Raw genomic sequence first — 20,120 nt, forward strand, 5'->3', positions numbered from 1 at the left:
GTCTTTATATCGTTTCTTGGGACGGCCTTGATTGCGATTACCTTGCGACAGCTCGCTATAGAGGAGCTGACGAGGGATTCTTGACTCTTCCATGCGGATGACATGTCCGGACCATCGAAGTTGAGCTTGGAGGATTTTGGCTTCAATGCTTGATGTCCTGGCTCTGTCCAAGACCTCTTGTTTTGTGATGCGATCTTGCCATCGAATATGCATAATGGACCGCAGGGAGCGCATGTGGAACTGTTCCAGTTTTTTGGTATGCCTGCGGTACAGGGTCCATGTTTCACAGCCGAAGAGCAGAGATGGCAGGACAACTGCATTGTACACCTTGAGTTTGGTTGAAAGGCGAACGTTTTTGTGTTGTAGGACTTTTGTGCGTAGTCTTCCAAGTGCCAGGCTGGCCATCTGTATTCTTGCTGCTATTTCCTTGTCAAGAGTACCGTCACTGGAAAGCGTACTGCCCAGGTACTTGAAGCTTTTGACATTCTTAAGCTCTGTGCCATTAACAGTGATGCTTGGCTGGCAGGGTGCACTGTTCGGTGCTGGCTGGAGGAGGACTTCTGTCTTTCTGAGACTGATTGTAAGGCCAAACATCTTCGACGCTTTAGAGAACTTGTTGACGATCAACTGTAGGTGATTCTCTCCATGTGCCATCAGAGCACAATCATCTGCGAACAGAGCTTCAAGAATGAGCCTTTCCAGTACCTTTGTCTTTGCTGCAAGGCGTCGCAGATCAAACAGCGACCCATCTAATCTGTACCTGATGTAGATGCCGAGGTCAAGGTCTCTGACAGCGTGGAACAGGACTTGTGCGAAGAAGAGGTTGAACAACACGGGGGCGAGCACACAACCTTGTTTTACACCATTGGAGATGGAAAATTTTTCGGATGGTTCACCGTTTGACAGAACCTGACCAGTCATATTTTCATGGAACAATCTGACGAGTTTAGTGAACTTTGCTGGACAGCCCAGTTTTCTAAGAATTGTCCAGAGTGCTTCCCTGTTGACACTGTCGAATGCCTTTGTTAGATCTATGAAGACAGCATAGAGGTTCATGTTCTGCTCGATGCACTTTTCCTGGACCTGTCTCATAACAAACACCATGTCGACTATACTGCGATTGCGTCGAAAACCACACTGAGTCTCAGGGAGGTTTTTCTCTGCGACTGTGGAGATCAGCCTATTCAGAATGACACGAGCAAGAATTTTTCCAGCAATGGACAAGAGGGATATGCCTCTGTAGTTTCCACAGTCTGCTCTTGAGCCTTTGTTTTTGAATAAGGCAACTATAGTGGCATCACGGAAATCAGCAGGCATATTTTCTTCAATCCAGATACTGGTAAGAACATCGTAGAATGCCTCAAAGGCCTGGTCGCTGAGTGCCTTGTACACCTCTGCAGGAATACCATCCTGGCCAGATGCTTTTCCTGGGTTCATCTGTTTGATGGCTTTCTTGACTTCGGCTATAGATGGGGGAACATCAAGTTCCTCTTTCACTGTTTGCTGTGGGACCTGATCGAGTGCGGCTTGTTCAACTGCAGACGAGTGATTCAGGAGTTGACTGAAGTGTTTCTTCCATCTCTCATTTATGCCAGCCCTGTCCCTGATCAAGGTGGTTCCATCTGCTGACAGCAATGGACAGGAGCCTGATTTTACAGGGCCAAAAACTGCTTTGATGGAGCTGAAGAACTCTTTCGATTGGTTCGAGTCAGCAAAACTCTGGATCTCCTCAGCTTTTTTCTCCCACCATTGATCTTGCATTTTGCGCAATTTTTGTTGGGCCTTTTTCTGTAACGACTTGAATCTGTTCCTCTTAGAGATAGAGTCATTGTCGTTCTGCCATTCCATGAAAGCCTTGTTCTTTTCGGCAAGCAGCTCATCAATGGCAGGATTGTTCTCATCAAACCATTCCTTGTGGTGTCGCTTCTTGAGGCCAAGCTCTAAGGGCCTCCTACTGGCGTTCTGCGTGTACCTCTGTGGGCAATCCCCGCGACTCACCCGGAAAAAGTTTTGGTCATGCTCAAAACTTAGCTGCGGGTAAATCGGACTACGGGCGAGATACGTGTCAGGTACTGTCAGGTGCGGACCAACTGCGGAGAGCTCCGGGTAGCAAATTTGTTTCCCCGCAAGTCAACCCGCAAAACTTCCCAAGATACCGTATGACAAGGCCATGAACATGCTTAAAATTTGTTCCAAGTGCGTCGGGGGGATTTGCCCGCAGAGGTACACGCAGAACACAGTAAGAGACCCTTATCGGCAGCACCTCGCAGGCAACTCCAATGCAGGTACTTCGCAGTACCTGTAAGTCGCTCGTAACAGAAAACGGATCAGTTTAAAACCTCTCACGCAGGTCACACGGAATACACGCAAGCAGAAGGTAAGTAACATGCGTCTAGCAGATAAGACAGAAGTTCGAAACTCGCAAACATTCTTGTCCGCCCGCAGAGAATTCTCCTGCGTGCTGGAAAATCCCTACTCGCAACAAGCTCGCACAGCTTGCGCGGGAAAGGTCTGACACGGCCTTTACACTTATGATATTCATACCTGCGGGGAGGTAAGAAAAGCGAAGAGAAGGAACCCCGACATGAAAAGGTATGCGATAGTGTGTCCTAGAGATATCTAGCCCTGTAGCAGGGTGGAGAAACTTATTTTTCCCCTTCAGTTAACACGAGAACAAAGAGAAAGAAGAGGTAGGCTTATCTTCATTCTTTGACTAATGCCAGGGAAAGCAGAGGAATTGTATGATTAGTTTGACCTCTTTGACCCCCTGAGAAATCTGTGTTATGCATGACCAAGAGTATGAGATAATCAATGGATGTGACCAAAATAAGGGCATACGAAGAATCATAGGATACAATCATTGTTAAATTCACTCATATTCCCTGTTGCATTTAGGCCTTCAAGCCGGTATAGTTGATATGGCAAGACTAGAATCGCGAGGTTTCATATAACCTCCCTTTACTCTTTCTGTCTCTCTTTCCTTATCCCTCTATTCAATGAGCATCATGTTTAACCCCCATTAGCGTCATGTGTCATCGTTTGAAAGAGTCAAGCTTTTAGCTTATTGTTTATTGATTGGCATACTAGAAGGAAAGACGTGACAGAGTAATGCATTAATTGACAATTGGTATTTATTGAAATTCTAAATTTTCGAGAGCCTTCCCTCCCCTTTCGTCAGAGATGAAAATGCTTAGTATTATAGTATATATATAGCCTATTTATATATGTACATATATATATATATATATATATATATATATATATATACATACATATACTTCATATGCATATAATGTTCGGGATAACAATGCACACATTGCAATGAGACCAAGAATAGATAAAGCCATAGAAAAGAATGATCTACAAGAAAGTAAAGCTTGTAAAACATAGGTCACTCGAAATAACAACAACATACAAATAACATAAACACATCCAAAATTAAAGTAAAGACGTTCCTGCATATCATAAACATAGAAAAACGTAATGTTATGGTACGGACACTGTTCATCAAGCCGTGTATACCACAAAAATATAGTGGCAAAACAACACGACATGCAGCACAAACATGTTGTCAACCAAAACTAAAAAGAAAAGAAAATATATGTATGTAGTGAAGATACAATATTGTAAGAGGAATAAGAAGAAAAACAAAATAACCTAAGATAATTTGTAACCAGTATACGATGACTTGGGTTTTGTTGGGCTATCAATTACCTCCAATTTATAGGCCTATTACAGATTTAACTCAAATGAAGTGACTTATAAGAAAAGACTATCAAATACATACACATATCTGAAAGAATATTAGATGATTTCGGATAAACTATTGATTATTACCATTATCATCTTGTCACATGCAACATGTGCATTGTAGACATGAGACATTAACATTATCAAAAATTTAAAATAAAACTTTTGCTGATACAGTGTATTTCTATTCATTTCAAAGTTTTGCCGAATATACGCCCAGATATAATCAGGTACACTGCAAAGAGTCCGGTGTTAAATAGTGAACACCAAGCTGGTGTTAAATTTTCGGTGCTCATTTATGGTGTTAAATTAACACCTCCGGGTGTCATTTCCAAATATAAAACTGTTTTTGAAGAGTTTCTTAGTAACTGCAATTCGTGTTGATTTTTAATTTAAAGATGACGATCAAGAATTTTACATTAAAATACTAGATTTTTGAAAAAATGCGAAAATAAATTTACACCACAGTAACACCAGCTGGTGTGGTCTCTTATTGAAGCTGGACGGATGTTAAACCATTGATATTAACACCAACAAATATCAAATCAACACCATGTGGTGTCATTTTTGAATTAACACCAGTACAGTGTCAAAATAACACCACGAAGTGTGACAGTCAGGTGAACACTTACGTTCAACACCATCACAGTGCATTTTCTACACCTGTGGGTGTGGTCCTCTATTGAAGTTTGATCGGTGTTAGATTGTATATCGCAGTAGTGACGTATAGGCCTAATGAATTTGCAAATCACCTTTAATCATTGTTGAGTTGAATTCAGTGTATACATTGTAGCAGCATACTGTTGAAGAGAAAACATTATATTTTACATTTGACTACGACGCCCTACGACGTAATCGAGGTACATTGTAATGCGGAGATCGTAAATGAACAATTTACAAAGAAAAATATATATATATGATTATGGGACAGTTGGTGTTAAAGAGTTGTTCAAGAATGCCACTAAATAAGTAGCGGAACACGATGCATTTTCAATGTGGGAATGAATGAAAACACTACAAGCGTCACGACGACACCCTGCATAATTTCGTCCACATAAGACGAAAGCCAATCAAAATGAAATGATTATACGAATTTGCATATTTGGGGTAATTTGCAGTGTCGTTTAGCACACAAAACAAAAATTGGGCACCAGATCGTTGAAATTCAATTCTGAAAATGCAAAATCTCCCTCGCACCTCCCCCCCCCCCCCCCCCCCCCGCCCGGTCCATTTCCGTACACGTAGTCCACTTTGTAGATTGATGAATTTCCAAATATTTCCTCAAGAGTGTGCTCCAGATCTGTCACTTCAACTCCAAGGATTTCAAAATTAACTTCTATATAACCCTTCCCTCGCCATGTTTCCCTCTGTAGATTAGGTACACATTTTGACTGACAATTCCCAAATATTCCATCAAAAACGAGAATGTCACAAGTTTCAATAATCATAAAAATGCACAAAAACAGTTCCTTTGTATATGAGAGGGGTTCGTGGATACCCCCTCCTACACCCTATCTCTGCATTTCCTTACACTTAGAACACAATGACGGCGCACACGTGGAACAAGAGCTAAGATTTCGCCATTTCCCTGATTACTCATTTTCTCACTTTTTGAAAGAAAAAAAAACACTCAAAATACATTTACTTCATTACGATTTGTGCACCAGGATCCATGAATTACAGGTGTGAAGATGCAAATTCTCCATATTGCGGGAGGGGGTATCCCCGTCCCACATCCACTCCAGCTCGGTTGCTCCGCTCCCTCGCACATATTATTATACTTCATTTTTGCCCCCCCCCCCCCCCCATGAACACGGATCGACGCCCCTGTTGTGACGTTGTCAATCCAACGACAAACGTACACGTATCTAATTGACACAGCGACTGCAAGTGTAATTCTCGCAACACTATTCATGTTTATGAATGTCAATGTTACGATTGATGACGCCAGACTGATCAATCACGTGATTCCTGAAGCTCTTCAAGGAGGTCAAAGATAGATTGTGATGGTCTGTTGTAGATGGTGAAAAAAGTACCAAAACACACGATAAGCTTGCCTGGTGCTAGCACGTCGAATGAGGGGGGGGGGGAATCTACGGAATCCCAATGCCATTCTGAATTGCAACGTGATGTTGGATTGCCAATGCGTGAAATCTCACTCACAACCCAAACATCACGCTTCATAATCAAAGACAGAATGTATATATACGCGGTCACGATCGGTTGACATTCAACAGCAATACTCTTAACAATGCGTTCAGGAATGTGAGTTTTACTCTTGATGACACCACATTGATCCAATATACAGACAATTTTACCTCGGCTGCCTAGTTTAGTGAGCACAATCACGTCTCCTGCTGACATGGTCTTCAAGGCCAAAATAGGCATGTCATCTTCCAGATTGACAGTTTGCAGGCACTTCCCGTTCTTCGGGCTGTACACAAAAATGGAAGACCCACCATATTGTGCTGCTAAAATCATTCCATCTTTGTTGATGGTGACTTCTAGTGTTTTCAGGGACTTGGTATCAATCGTTCTCGCATAATTCCAGAGCTGATCGTACACTATGAGTTTGCCATCAGTGGTACCGAGGACATGTCCACCATCAGACAGAGCATTGTAGCAGACGGGCTTGAACCCACATATGTTTATCCTGTTAGTTATAGTACATGCAGGCTGTATCCTCTCATCAAGACACATGACGGATACGCACTTCTGGTATTCAATAACCACATAATTGTTACTGAAGCTCCCTAAGAAATGCACGGAAGAACTCTCAATGCGCTGATCTCTTATTTCAGTCCAGCTTTCTTCCAACCCTTTTACTGTACCAACACATCCACTTATCCTTTTAAATCGATTACTCCAATGTCCTTTTTCACCTTGCCCATTCTCTTTTTGCCGATCTCAATATCAAGACGCTCATTCATCCGTCGGGTGACGTCACGGAAGTCTGTCATGAGATTCTCTTGCTTCATTATGAGGTTTTCAGCTTCCCTGATACTGGCAGCTAACTCTTTGAGACCGGCTTCAAGCTTCTGTTTCCACGTTTTTAGGCCCTATTTTACATTGCTTACCTGCTTCTCAAGTAATTTTTGCTTTTCCCGAATTTTTTGAAGTTTCTGTTCCATTTCATCTCTCATGCACTTCAGCCTTTCTTTACGTTCTTCGTTTAATTTTCTGATCTTTTCATCGTACTCTGCATTGATCCTCTCTTCCGCCTTTTCTCTATCATCAAGAATCTTCTGTTTCTCTTCATCAGTTGCATTTGACACCTGTTCAGTACTCATCGTTAAATGATTGGTCATTTGATGTACGTCAACATCGTTTTCTTTAAGCTTGTCACTTCTATCTTCAACATTACTTATGAGATCTGAGAGTTGTTTTACCCTCTCTTTTCTCTCATCGTTAATGTCCTTCCTTCGGCAGTCTGTGTGATTCGATGTTACGGCACACACATGACAGATGGGATAGTCATGAGTGACGCAGAAAAGCTCTGCAGTTTTATCAGTGTGCTTGTGACAAGTCCATTTCACCTCGTCTGCTAATCCCTTGATGGAGTCTTGGTGTTTAATGGCACATTCATCGCACAGTTTTTTCTGGACCTCCAGGCGGTAAGAAGCTTCGGCAGACTTAAAGTCGGAGTTGCAATCGTCACACTTGGCAGTATTTGTTGGAGCAAAACCAGAGGCCATGATGGAACGTACCTGGACCCCCGCAGAAGAAGATTTATCTACCGACATATCAACAAAGAATAAAGACGAAGATTAGTTCGCTTATCAAATTATTCGTTATTTTCACGATTTTACACTTCAAAGTTGTTATTGAATAATGCTACTCATTGGACCTGTCCGCGGAATTGCTTCCTCCCTTTTTTTTTTCATGTTTGGGGGTGAACGTGAATGAAAAAAAAACAGTCACCATTTACACAATGCATTGTATAAAAAACCTCAACATCGAGACATGATTTCATTTTCGTGATAAAAGTTTCTTTGTATGAACTGTTGTCAGCAATCCCTGCTATATATGGGAATATCTTTTTGTTTCCTGTCCAAGAGATAAAAGCGGGTTAGACTGACATTCTTAATTAAGTCGGTATATATTTGAAATGTCAAGGTTTGATTTTGTGAAAACGAAAACAAGACGAGACGAAAATAAACTGTGAAAAGTATTCGTTATACCCTATACACTGTAAGTTGTGTTTTTGTTCAGTGTCCCAAAATGTATACGAAATTGCAATCTATAGAATCACAACAGTATTCATAAAAGACACACATAATTATGTAGGACCACACAAGTATTAATTCAACAACAGAAACAACAAAGCAAAACGAAAGAAAACAACAACAAAAACAACAACAGCAGCAACAACTAGTCACACATGGTGTGCAGCTTCGCACAGTGCGCACCGCAAGACTGAAGGCCACACATTATATGTGCAGGCTCCGAAAAAGAGTCTGTTCCGTCTGAATTCATAGATAGGTGTGCAGTGAACGATGAAGATCAAGACGAAGAAACAAAACCTCATATCATCACGACACCTGGTAGATTTAACCAACGCTATCTACATTGCATATAAAAAAGGGGGGAAAAGTAATCCAAATTTGGACGGCTGCTGTTTTCTAATTGTCAGCGACGGAGAGCTTGATAGTGCAGGAGAGGAAAGAAGAACTCTTCATCTTTCCAATAATATCTGATTATACTGACAAACATCATGCATGACTGAGCACATGAACTTTAACTACAACAATGACAAATTGCACTTTTTCCAAGTTTGCGTGTTACTTTGAGGGAAAAAAAGCATGTCTTACTGCATGGATGTGATCTGTCAATGAAAGTGGCCAAATCATTAGACCTGCCTGTACGACTCCGGGTTCTTGTATAGGGCTTCTTCAAACCTTTTATGCTTCTAAACACACGCCCTAAACACAAACCTGCATTCGTACAGGCCTACCTATTTGGCCACTTCCATTAACAGATCTCATCCATGCAGTTAGACATGCATTTTTCCTTCACAGAAACATACAAATTTGAAAAAAAGTGCAATTTGTCATTGTTGTCTTAGCATATTATGTGCTCAATCATGCATGACAGCTGTCAACAAAATTAGGTACCAATAGAAGAACGAAGAATTCGTCCCTTCAAAAAAAAAAAAAAAATAAAAAAAAATATATATATGCTCTCCATAGCTGACAATTATGAAATAGTACCCTTCCAAAGTTGGATTACCTTATTTATGATCTGTAGTGTACTAGGTCCTTACATGACTCATGCCAACAGTAAACGCGACATCACTTGCCTGCAAATCGAAGGAATTGCTCCGAGTTGAAGACAACTTAAAGTTACTCTACTTTCAGTATGAAATAATATTTCAAGGAAAAAAGGTCTCGAGAAAAGTTTCATGCAAAGAGGAAAGAACTGGATCATTCGAGGAAAGGTCCTCTTAAACTATAAGTCCTATATAGTAACACTTAAAGAATACTTAGTAGGTGATTCCAGAGAGAAAATTAGAGAAACGTGGAAAGGTAGAACATACATACCACTGTCAAAGCACCCATACATTAATGACAAGCGTGAACACATTATACATTATATACAGTGCAGTGTAGATTTATATCATACATTCAAACTTTGAGTTGTATAAAGGTCAAAAGAAACAATGCAGAACCGCTCCCTAATCAATCGTGTTTGCATTAAAAATCACATGCTCATTCATTGTAAACCTCGTTTAAAATAAATGCTACTCACAATAACGCACGTAGGCCCTACTTGGGATGGGGGGGGGGGGGCGGTGAAGAAAAGGCCCCTGACTAGACCAGCATTAAGACGCGTTATAGACGTTGGTGTGTATACTAGAGATATTTAGATAAATCCCTGCAGCTAATGAGTGAAGAAACCAGGAAGTTATTTTTAACGTTTCACTGAACAGATAAGAAGTAAAAAGTAGTAGAAGTAATAGGCCTGTCCTCATTCCCTGGCTTGTCGACCATGATACAGTGTAGTAAGAGAGGAAATGCAATTGATCTAACCTCTTCAACCAACTGAGAAGCGATGAGTGTTGACGCTCTGTTGAACCCACAAATGTAGAAACGCCCACTTATGTAGAAATACATCGCCCACAAAATACCGATAGAAATCGCCCACAAATGTAGAAAACATCGCCAACACATGTAGAAAATTTCAACCATGAATGTAGAAACGAACAGCGCCCACGGATGTAGAAAACGCCCACTAATGTGGCATCAAATTTTACACATCAACCACACAATAAAATGTGGAAAATTTCTACATCTGTGGTTGATTTAATTCTATAGTAAATAGTGGGCGTTTATGGTGACCCTTATTTTGGTTGTATCCTACATGGATTGTAAGGATTTTTTCTGATTCTTTTTTTTAATTTTCTTTTATTTTTATTTGGGGGTGCTCATTGGCGGTATCAACACCGTTCCTTGCCAGTAAAACACCCGTATTAAAAACCCGTATTATGCTCGTAGAATTTCAGCAGATTTCCAGCAGATGACACGCCCGCTTTCGGCGCATCTGTAGGTATACGGATCCACGCGCAACTGCCTGTGAGCTGCTGAGGGCCTCCTAATGGTGATCTGCGTGTGCGTCTCCGGGCAACTACGGGTGAGATACGTGCTGGGTACTGTCATGTGCGGGTCACCTGCGCGGACCTCCGAGTAGTAAAATTGTTCTTCGAAAGTCGCACGCTTGCCTGAAAAGGTGTGACACGGCCTTAAAGACGCAAGTGTGAAACTCGCCAACATATCTGCCTGTCCGCAGAATAAATTGCTGGAAAATCCCTTCTAGCAGCAAACCCGCGTAACTTACTCGGAATAACAGGGCAGCTCTACGTCGCCCCGATTCCGGCCTCTTTTCTTTCTTTCTTTCTTTTTTTTTTTTTTGTTCCATTTGCGCCCTCATAGGACGGTTCGTAGCGACACTAATTGCAGAGCTAGAGGGCTCACACCTGTAAATAAAATGGAATGTCCCAGACCCCTCCAGAAATTCGTACCAAAGATACCAAAATAAATGAATTAAAAAAAAACTGTTTAAAGATCAGTAATCCAGTTTGGCAAAAAGCTAAATAGCTGCAGATATTGAGTATGAATTCCTCTACAAACTGCATTTTGGTTGGAAGATGAAAGCTTTTTCAGTACATGTACAGAAAATAGGTAATTTTTTTAGTGAAAAGAACTCGTAGTCTGGCTTCGCGGACCCTTAGACAGAGTTTGAGCTGAAGAACCCGCCTTGGGAATTTGAAATGGATGAAAGGGTATATCTCATTTATCCAGGTTAGTGAAGATGAAACACCTCATTTCTTCCAGTTATTTTAGAGAATATTTTGAATTTTGAATTTTAACACACGTCTCTATGGGGAATTATTTACCCCTGTGAGCCCTAGAAGGCTCTGACTGTTAAAACTGATTCCTACAACGACATCACCAATATGGGTATGCTCTCTCATTGACTGTACTGGGCTCTTACGAGTAAATTTCCCTCATAGAGACGTGTGTTAAGATTCAAAACTTAAAAGTTCCGTAAAATAGCTGGGAGAAATAAGCTGTTTCATCTTCACTAACCCGGATAAGTGAGATAGGCCCTACACTGCAAAAAGTCCGGTGTTAAATAGTGAACACCAAGCTGGTGTTAAATTTTCGGTGCTCATTTATGGTGTTAAATTAACACCTACGGGTGTCATTTCCAAATTTTAAACTGTTTTTTGAAGAGTTTCTTAGTAACTGCACTTCTTGTTGATTTTTAATTCAAACAAGACGATCAAGAATTTTACATTGAAATACTAGATTTTTGAAAAAATGTGAAAATAAATTTACACCAAAGTAACACCAGCTGGTGTGGTCCCTTATTGAAGCTGGACGGGTGTTAAACCATTGATATTAACACCAGCAAATATCAAATCAACACCATGTGGTGTCATTTTTGAATTCACACCAGTACAGTGTCAAAATAACACCAGGTACAGTGTCAAATTAACACCACGAAGTGTCAGGTGAACACTTTTCAACACCATTACAGTGCATTTTTAACACCTGTGGGTGTGGTCCTTTATTGAAGTTTGATCGGTGTTAGATTTAACACCCGTGGTGTTAAATCTAACACCGATGTTTTTACAGTGTATACTCTTTCATCCATCAAATTTATCGGCGAGTTCTTCAGTTCAAACTCTGTCCGCAAAGCAAGATTACGAGTGTTCTTATCACACACACAAAAAAAAATCACCAATATTTTCTGTAAATGCACCCATTGAAATATAGTCCCTACAAATTGCATGAAAGGCTTTTATCTTCCAACCAAAAATGCACTTTGTAGGGGTATTCATACTCCACACCTGCAGCTATTCGGTTTTTTACACAACTGTATTTCTGATTTTTCGTTATTTTTTTCTTCATTTATTTTGGTATCTTTGGTACGATTTTTAGAAGCGGTCAGGGACATTCCATTTCATTAACAGGTGTGAGCCCCACTGTGTGAAAAGCAGGACGAAGACAGTGCAAGCAGTGGACTACTACGCGGTCATGCAGCACACCGCAACACAGACATGCATACACACACACATCTCGAGTCTCTACCTTACCCACACACGCATTCCTACACATTATTTTACCAGAAGCGCAACCCTAGGCAAGAAGTATGTCTATCAACAACTTTGTCGATTGTAGTGGGCGACGTTTTGGAATCATTACTACAGTTGACTCCCGTTACAACGAACACGGTTATAACGAAATTTCGTTATAACGAAGTAAAACTTCTGGTCCCAAAATTATCGCCATTAAAGTCTAGGGGTACAAGATTTGTTTATAACGAACACGGTTATAGCGAAATTTCCGTTATAACGAAGTCTTTTCCGAGCACCACTGACAAAGAAAAACAAAAGAAATGTGCTCCGTTATAACGAAATGCGGATCGCTTTCGAAAATACGTAGCGGCACAAGGCATTTACAGCGTCTCTGCATGGGCCAACGCGTCACATCACTGTGTGTTCGCTTGGTGTGTCACGCACAGTTTCCGTTTTATAGGGAACTTACGTTATTGACTATTGTAATACAATAATCTGAAATTGATTAACTATTTGTTTTATTGTTCACATAGCTTTCCAGTGTATGACGAGTATTCAACAAACAGAATATCATATATGCGTGGCTTCGTTGTTTTCGTTATATATTGTATTTGTTCGGTTATAACGAAAGAAAACTGCCGATCCCGAGCATTTCGTTATAACGGGAGTGCACTGTACATTATTGAGCGTATTCTACATTTGTGGGCAATGTCCAATATCTATAATAGTTGTGTGGGTATTTTTACATTATTTGTGGACATTTCTACATTATTTGTGGGTTCATCACGCTCCTTCAAAGGTACATGTCGCAATGATTAACGAACGTTGTTTAGACTTATGCAGAAAGTTAATAAAAATTAGAAAAATGTCATTATTGTTGATTTCTGTATATTTCATGTTGTATTTACAAGATATGATTTTCATTTCAAGAGGATGCTGTATTATATATTTTTTTTAATTTAAACGTGTAAACATCTGTTTTAAGAAATGATTGAGATAATCCCCAGACTCGAATAAAAAGTCATGTAGTATTTGTATCTTGTTTTCAAGGACAGATGGTACAGATATTATAAGCAACCCTATAGAAGAGAATGTTTCTTTTTTTTACTTAAATAACCATTTTTTACTTTGGAGTTAGGTGATTTTCAATCTAAAAGTGTATGAGCATTACAATATTTGCTCGGCTAAATTATTGCCAATTTCTCGGCCAATATACACATGAATCAATAGAAAGCATTATGTTTTCCTGGCCAGCATGGCCAGATAAGCTTTTGTCATGTTCACTTCATATTAGAAGCATTCATTTTCATCAAATTTGCTCAGACATCGAAAACCATCATTCAAAATCGTGTTTTTCGTTCAAATTGGCAAATTCGGCAACAGATTTCACATTTGCACATTCTAAATCATCGAACTTTCGGCAACGATTATTCAACTTCGTCTCCATCTGTCGCCAGCTCTTTCCAAGTATAAGTACCGTATTCAAATTCGCATAATGTGCAAACAAGTTCATAAAGCTCAAGTTCAAAAACAAGTATGTAAACTTTAATGAAGATCACAAGTAAATATGACGATAATGAGTAAAATAAAGACAAAAAGATATCAAATGAACATAATAAGCACAATGTGATCTTAAAGAAATAAAGATGTAAATTAGAGATGTAGAAAACCATATAATGACGTGACTATTGAAATGAAGATTTTATATTGAAGTATAAATGACATGCTTAACAAAAGAAAAATCATCTGGATGTTTAGATAAACAAATACTGATCATGGTGATGAAATTTAAGATAAAGAATAAGAATCACAGTCAATGAACAGTTGAACATGAAGCACTTTTGCTTATTTTATGAATATTTTGTGTATTACTAAATTAAATGCTCAATTGTGAAAATCGCTTGCTCAAAAACGTAATTGAAAGTGCTTCACGAGTCCATCGTACAATAATTTCAATACACAAACTTTGAATTCCATGCCCAAACAAGAAATTAAATCCTTACATCCGAATTTGAACTTGTGACCACTGATTTTGGTGCCTAAAAAGAATCTGAAAACATTAAATGTAATCTCTTGATTAAAGTTATTTCATCGCTTCAAACATACGAATTTGAATGAGCAAAACATGAAAATAAATGACAATTTTTCGAAATTGGCAGGGGAAAAAACCTATTTTAAAAGACATTACAATGTACATCCATTTGAAACAATGATTGGAAATTTTTTATTTGATTGTTTTGATTATTCATTAGTGGTTGATTTGATTACTTACCAGTGGGTATTGTTGACTGGACCATTTACATTAAAGACACAAGCACACCACCGGAAATATACTCTTCGATTTCTATTTCCATTTTAAAATGTTGCCAAAAGTTAGCCCAGGAAATACGAAAGGCGTCTTATACATTAATGAAAAAGTGTTAAATATAATGCACAGTCAGTTTCAACACACATTCCACTGACCCATTTACTGATTCATCCCTTTTCAGCTTCATTCCCAAAATTTCAACACAGCGAGACCGTAACAAATCGCAACATGTAATGCACCATTTGTCCCTGATACAGCATACTAATAACAATGACATTCAAAGAATCTATATATATGCTTTCTATGTTACAATTACCACAGACGTAATTATTGCTGAGTCCACCTCAATGAAGTAATTGCCAACAGCAACAACAAGACATACTTCGTATTTGACCTGAAGCACATATGGATGTATTTCTGATTCACTGTTATAGACAATAACTTCCGCACTTCGATCTCTCTCGATGAAATATGGTGGAAATCTTTGTTAGAGAAGCATCAGAAAAGTTAAAACTTGTATTTTGTAAATCAGTGTATTTTGTAAGTCACCTTGAATGATATCTCTCGATGCAAGCATTAAAAAAGACAATGCAGAGAATATAAAAGAACTCACAAATATCAGGTACATGACAGCTGGTGTTGTGGAGCTGCTCAGGAATGCCACGTATATGGGTCAGAATTTTGAACGATGTACAATTGAGCCAAAACAAGGCAAAATTTAAAAAGTAGGAAATTCTCCAAATCATTGATCTTACCTGAAATAGTATAACTCAAGCTTTAATATCAACCCAATTATACTATGATTTTCCCAGAGGAACAAGTTTTTATTCACCGCGGAAGTTTACCATGTCCAGAGCAGCGAACGTCCGTGAGGAATAGTACTGCACATACATTTGAATACCATTTAACATAGTTTGCAAAGATCTGATTCAGTTCAAAATCGTAACGAAATATCTTAAGGGACATGTGTACGTGTTGGCAGAATATTAAGCTTGTACTCTTAACCTGTACGTAATGGTAGACAACTGATGATTTAAGCAAATTCGTCATTTCTGTTGAAATATTGCTCTCCCGCTAAACAGTTTCTCCACTTAACGCGCATTTTACAGAAACTCAATATTTTGACCTCTTATTTCACTATTCCATACTTTAATCCTCACTCCCAAATAATAACATACCTTTTTAAGATGTATCTGATCTAGGCAGTCTCTATAACCCAACAAACATAGCATGGTTTTCATCACGGAGGTTCGCATATAGCTCACGGACGTTCGGAACAAACAAGACATTGAACAATGCAGCTCTCTTGAGTTGGAAACGTATTCTACTCACAACAAACAGCAATTTCATGTCGAGAACAAACTCCTCTACAAAATCCTGAATAGATATTACCAATTTTCAATTATAAAAGCTTGTTTATCTTCTCATACCGAGGAATCAAAGAAAACAATTTTTCCATCTCTCGTAAATGAACGTACAAACGTACGTGTAATCTCATTGACGTAGTCCATCCTTGAGAACGAATATATCTATCAAAATTTCGTTATCACGAAATAAAGATTCAGGTCCTAAATTTGTTATCTAAAGCCTACAATGCAAATTTGCTTATAACGAACAAATATGGGCACAGCTGAATATGACAAAGAATTAACACACAAAAACAAAGGAAATGTACTCCGTTATAGAGATACGAAGTTTAGCTGGGGAGGGCAAACGAATACGTTAGGAAGAAATCCCTCTGCGTTTGCTTCTTGTGTTACACACTGTTACCGAGGAGAATTTGTGTTATTATATTAGTCAGAAATGATTATTATGTTCGATACTGCGACGTTTCGTCATAACAAGACACAATAAGTCCATATAACTTGGATTAATTTTTGTGATTTCGATATTATACTACATATGGTTTGTTATAACAAACATTTTATAGCGCGTCATTTCGGAGGCTCGTTATTCATACAGTTTGTCAATCCGAAAATTGATAGAGTTCGTATAATCATGAAGCTATTTTATTCGGTAAATGATAGGAATCTCCGAAGGTTAATCGAAAGGTATATTAATTGGAACATGAAAAATCAGGTTCGCTTATCCAAATGTGGAGAAACAAGTTAACAACCAAATCCTCCAAATTTCAAAACCTCATGATAACCGTTTTCACCTAAACGAATATCAGGCCCATTCCACTTTTAGAAGAACGGACCTAAAAATAATGAACCTTAATATTCAATTTTCGGACTAACAAACTTTCGGAATAAGAACATTTTTTAATAAGAAACCTGCTGAATTAACTACGAACATTTTTTTTTTCATTTTCGGAATAACAAACCTTTGGGCATTCGGAGTAACGAATCTTTGGAAGAGCGAACGTATCAAAGTGCAACCTTAAACCTATTCTTAATCATTACTTTTTTAGCATGTGTTTTCAAAGTAAGCACAAAAGCACAAACAAATTGACGATCTCTCTGTCTCTTGAATGTAAAATGAAAAACAAAATCTTGGAAAGAATTACAAATTAACATTGCTTTTCATTGATGAGTATAAAAAACACCATGCATGATAAGCGGAGGATATGCGTGTTTTCATCAGACAATGTATACTGCATTATTTTTGTTCTCTTCTGACGGCATTTCGATGAATAAAAAAATAAACAGACAAAAAAAAACTTCTCCAGAGGAATTTGGTATAACGGGAGTGCACTGGCAATTCTTTTCTCTGTGTGTTGGAGCTCGATCCCTTCTCTGTTTCTTCTCATTTTCATTCAACCGCTTCCACGTCCTTTTGAAACTTTTCCATTTCTTCTTCAACACATGCCCATTACAGACTTCTTCCGTCATTATCCTGAATGTGATTGCGTAGCACTTTTTGGATTTGTTTTGTTTTGTTTTTGTTTTCTGTTTGGTCGCAGCATGTTCAGGCTACTTAGGGAATGAGAGAAAAATCGTCGTGAAGAGAAAAATAAGAATGAATTGAGGCATTTAATATCATAACAATTACAGCGAACGTCCGATTTGGAGACCAAAACTGGATGTGTTCTGTTTGAGACGGCAGCTACCATACTCAAAAGATAAACACTTGGAGCATCTGTCACTAAAAAGTGGCACTGTTCTTCTTTCTCCTTCTATGTAATCCACTGACTTATTCTACCAACGAACATCCGTGACCAAAACGTTTTCCATTTGTTATTACAGGTAAATTGAGTGTGGAACGTTATTCACTTTTGGGTATGAGCGACTCGGTGATTTGGTAATATTTTCAAGTAAGATTAACTTAATGTGCAGTGATATATTTGTAATTATCAGAAATTTCCTTTCTCGGACAGAACGTCCGTGAACGAAACTTTCAGAACCTGTAACAGTACAAATTGTCTCCAGAACCTCATTAGAAAGAAATTTAAATGCACAGAAATTACAGATTATGTAAAATTCCATTTTCCTATAACTTTGTTTTCAGTGTTAAGCTGTTTTTGCATAATTAGAGGGAAAACAAGCGTAAAATTGTGAGTAAATTTTCAACTGTGTGTTCATCATGATCACATAACGCCTTAAAAATTGTGAAACCACTGCTCTAAACTCATTGTTTACTTTGTAAAACTGTATTTGTCGCTATTGGAGCCAAAAGTTTTAAAGAATACAGGACACTTTCGGGACAAGTTATCCCTATCGGTCGGATTGCATACGTCACGGACGTTTGCTGGAATTGTCACAGACGTTCGTTCTACTACTAGGGTCATGTTCCAGGACGGATAACTAATCGGCAGAGTACCTAGCCTTCCTAACTCTTTCAAAAATTTGAAAAGGTATTGTCAATGCAAATTATAAGAAATTTGACATCCTTACAACATATGTATTGCTCAGAGGGGGATCAGGAGGTGAATTTTCAGAGAAAATATTAATTATTTGCTTGGTTTTCGGTAAATTGCATGGTCCAAAAACTGCGGACGAGCCTCAGTCCGCTCCAAAAATGACATGCAGCTCCTCGGCTAGAAAGCCAAAGGTAAAATGTACCTTCGCCATCAAAGCAAGATGGTGTCCCACTCGAAAACGTTTTAATCATCACGGACGTTCTTTTTTTCTCGGAGGTTCGTCTAAAAATATAATTTCGGTTCCTATTTGACAAATGATGGGCAGAAACTCAAAACAAACATATCATCGTGTGGCTAGATCTTAGTTGATTACGACTCAGAACAATATCGCCAATAACGTTTAATGGGCTACGATCTTTATTAGAAAATAGTGGAAGCACGTCCGTGACGAAAACTGAATATAATTTTGCATAAAAGAATATTACGACCCATGTACAGCCAGCAGACGTACAATTTTTGCAGGATATGTTCATTAGGTGGAACACCAAATTTTCGTATACATTACAGTTGGGACAACAAAGTAGAATTTGCAGCAGCGATAGAAATAAAAGCACCACGGACGTTCGTCTGTTTAGGGCTGTGATATTTCAATTGTTGTCTGTAATTTCATACGTGCTCATAAAGTTCTTAGGATTTTGTGGTACATACCCATGATATGTCAGATCCGGAACATGGTCAGATATTAGATGGCACGTACCATAAAAAAAGGCACATCATTAGTTTGAAAAACAAAAATTATTGTGAAAATAGAGTTTTTACCGTATTTTTACGATTTAAGTCCTTGTCAAATGAAAAATATCAGGCAAAAGTCAACCAGGCAAACCATACATTTCCTGAAAGGAAATTTACCAATCTTTGAGATGACGTGAAAAAATCTGGTTTCTTAGATCATCCTGGCTTGTTCAATGGGAAAGATTGTCATAAGGTGCGAAAATTGGCAATTGTACATCGTTCAAAATTCTCACCCATATACGTGCTGTATGGAACATCGTGCATTTCCTACACGCATATCTGCATAATATAGACAGGATTCTGCTGAATGCAAACTATATACAAGTTGAGGTAACCTGCATCATGCTTGTCTACATACATTATGACAATAACTATTCATAATGCAGCTCAATGCAGGTATATACAAACTTTGGATATTCTTTGGTAACTCTGCATCATCATTTTTTACAGATGTCACTGGGGTTTCCAAATTTATACCAAAGAACGGAGCCTTTTACCACTATTACTTTAGGGACTTTATTGCAATGATCTTTTTTTTTTCTTTGAAAATATTCCAGTTCTGATCTAAGTTAAAATGTATATGGCAAAGCATACCGTACATTCAAGCAAAATTACATCAGTCAATACCTTAAGCAGAGTTTTGCCATTCTATTGTATTAAGATCATTAAATATTTCTTTTGACAAATTGGAAAGTATTTCGATGATTTTCGTACACTATACATTAAAGTACTTTACTTACTTGTTATGAAGATCACTTTTCTCTTAACATATGTACATGTACAGTTACTTACGATAAATGTAACAAAAATTATTTTATATACATCAAAACAATGATTACTGATGTACCCACAGCTCGTAAAACTAGGCAATTATTTCTCTGGATCAT

This window comes from Diadema antillarum, unplaced genomic scaffold, assembly GCF_040938485.1.
Source record: "Diadema antillarum isolate AM-2024a unplaced genomic scaffold, OU_Dant_1.0 scf00000076, whole genome shotgun sequence".
Taxonomy (NCBI): Eukaryota; Metazoa; Echinodermata; class Echinoidea; order Diadematoida; family Diadematidae; genus Diadema; species Diadema antillarum.